The 3,132-nt window shown below is 35.0% G+C and overlaps 1 pseudogene; it reads right to left on the bottom strand.

Annotated features, from left to right (window-relative positions):
• Window positions 1-2,016: 2,016 nt before the first annotated feature.
• Window positions 2,017-2,744, bottom strand: LOC101619591 (annotated as a pseudogene).
• Window positions 2,745-3,132: the final 388 nt, after the last annotated feature.

Raw genomic sequence — 3,132 nt, 5'->3', positions numbered from 1 at the left:
GGCCTAAATTCATAGAGGAGTATGGGAGTGGAAAAAAGGTAGAGAGACATATATAGGCAAATACTGCATATTAACTCTTTAATCTCCAAATTAGCTGGCACATTACGATAAAAGAGGTTGACATGAGGGTTTTTACTTTGTATACCTGATTTTATAGTTTATTTCAGAAAAAAATTATCTAGGTAATAATTTGTTGTATATGGAACAAAAATCTCAAAGAGGAAAAGGTTCTTAGACCAAAACTTCAGTGAAACTGACACACCCAGATTACTCACTGGCTTCTCAAAAGAAATAAAAATCTGGTGATATCATCTCTCCATTTGTCTACTCCAATAACAACACAGCTTCAAATTCTCAGAAGGTAGTAAAATTTTTTGTCTTTCATACAATACATAAACAAAGCAAAACCCCCAAAGCTCAAAGGGTCATGTGGTTGAGGGGACACTAACAATTTTATCTAATTAGTGAATTTCCAGTCTATATTTGTTCTGCATAATAATACAAATACCAATCATGGATAGCTTATTCCTAGTGATAATTAATTGTAACCCACTTGGAAAGCCTTCAAAGCAGGTACACACATTTTTCAGAAAGACTAATTCATTGTATAATTATTGCTACACTAAGAACTATTTTTCTAATTCAAAAAAGGAGAGAAGGAAACAAATTTCACCATAGTTCTCTAAGAAAATGCTTAACTCCCTTCTGTCATTGTTCAGCCTTGGAAACATCTGATTTCACTATTAGGGAATCTACTGCACTTTTAAGTAATAAAGAAAAGAACACATTCTGGTTACTGCTGAAAAGATATTTCATCAGCCTTCCTGTTAATATGAGTCATAGCAGAGAAGAATTTGATTATTGCAAGAAGAAACCACAGCTCACTAACAAGCACTCTAAGTCTTTATGCCACAAAAGAATGAAATTAGAAACAAATTTTTGAGCATCTAAAAAGAGAAAAAAAAGATCTTTTAAGCGCCTGCTATATACTAGCACTGTTTCAGCATTTTTGAGTACTCCTAAAATATAAGCTATAGGGTCTGAGCCTGAGCGTTAGACCAGAAATTTTCTTTTTAAGAAGTCAGCATTCTTTTAATGAGTCTTCTAATATTGTCCAAATACGTCAGTCTTCATTCAGCTTTAGAGAAAAGATAATAATAACATTAATATAAAAATTTGGCAGCTGCAAGTATCCCATTTGTTTGATTATGGGAAAGCACAATCTTTTAGTATCCTCCTTTTAAGTTTATATCCTGGAGCCTTCAAAGATTCATAAAGAAGTCACAAATACGGGTCCTCCCTGGTGGTGCAACGGGTTAAAGCATAGCATTCTGAAGCTATCCTCAGTGACTGCAGCATGAGTTTGATCCCTGGCCAGGGAGGTGACCCACATGGGGCGGCAGACCTCTCTTTTCTTGCCCAGTGTATTAGAGTGTATTAGAGTCAATATGCCTGTTTTGCTCCCCACTCTGTCTCTGGTGAACCCTCTCACACCCCCCACCTCAGACCTTTACCCCAGTTATTCTATATATACATACAAAAATAAATCTCTAAAAAAAAAAAAAACTTCATGAATATGAGATTCTGAGTCAGTTTGGTGGAAAAGAAACTGCAGCAAAATAGCTTGAGCTCAAAATATTAAGAGCTGAGTCCAGCTCAATTATTTGCCATTTCACTGGCAATTTAGGCACTTATATTTCACCCAGTTCACACCACCCTGTGTGACAGTATGTAATCTAAAACTAGAAAAATGAGAGGAGATTATCGATGTTCCATAGAAAAGTTGGTTCATCCACAAATTGCTCTGGATAGCTTACCTATAACTTAGATAAAAACATTTTACTGATCACTATTATCATTTCAGTTGTAAATCAACATAAGTAATTTTCATGTATAGTTGTTTTTTAGTGTCTTATTTAACAGGACAAAAATTTAATAAAAAATTTTAATGGGTATGTAATCCACCAAGCTAAGCACTTACATGGTACCTTATTAGAAATGTAAAATACATGCTGAAATAACTTACATATTATCATCATCTGCTTCATCTTCTTCCCTCAAAGATTTCTTTGCATATTTCTCTGCCTTTTTTTTCCCCTTATACTTTTTGGAATAATTTCATGTCTTCCTCTAGTTAACTTATCAACCCAGCTGAACTTTAATTCAAAAGCTTTATCCTTCATCACAAACTACAAGATTTTTGCAGCTTCACATCACAGTAGATCATTTCTTTTTTTCTACCTCTGTTGTTGAAGATTGCCTAGTTTTGCCAATGACACAGCCACAGTTACATATGAAGCTCCCAATGGGTCAATCATATTAAATTGTGTACCTTAAGACACTCACATAAACTGCAGCTAGAAGGTCTAACCATGCTGTAAAATATATGTATATATATACATGACCATGCTGTCTACAAGATGTTTTAGCAGAATGTTGTAGCCAAAGTTAGATCTAAAGTTGGAAGCTTGCCTTGCAATGTCTGCTAAAGAATAAGCATCTGTCAACAACCAGCAACTGCCATTCCAGAACATATCCATCAACAGTAAAAAGTCATTTGTTGGAAATTTCTTCCTAAAGTTCAGAAAGGACTTTTTTTTTGCTAACCCCAAAGACAGTACATTTATATCTGATTCCTATAAACCACTTTTTTCCAGAGTTTTCAGATAACATACTTGTAAAACTTTTCCATTAGGAGAAACTGTAGAGTCTAACAGGTCATACTTGATGCTGATTTAGCTCATCATGCTAAATCCACCAGGACTTGTAGGACTTCAGGACCTAAAGTCTGGTTTGTTAATGTCTTATGAATGCTCCACAGACCTGGAAATCTATGGTAACCAAATAGAGTTGTCTGTTTTCATATTTAATTGCAGGTAGTTTCTACTGGGCTTTCCTGTCCTTTCAGGGTTCTGTCCACAGGACTTTCCCTTGGACTAGAATTCCTGATGGCCATTATCATCACGATGTCAAAATATATTGAATACTTACCAAGTTTGAGACTAACACACATGTACTTCACATAAGCGACTTACCTAATCTACACAATTCTATACAACTGTTGTTATTAATATTCCTATTTCACAGTTGTGGAAGCAGAGTCATGGAGAAGTTTTTTGCCCACAAATCACA

This window comes from Condylura cristata, unplaced genomic scaffold, assembly GCF_000260355.1.
Source record: "Condylura cristata isolate star-nosed mole 26May11 unplaced genomic scaffold, ConCri1.0 scaffold00006, whole genome shotgun sequence".
In the NCBI taxonomy this organism is placed as follows: Eukaryota; Metazoa; Chordata; class Mammalia; order Eulipotyphla; family Talpidae; genus Condylura; species Condylura cristata.
Note: the sequence above shows the minus strand (reverse complement) of the source record. Positions and strands in the feature narration are given on the sequence as shown.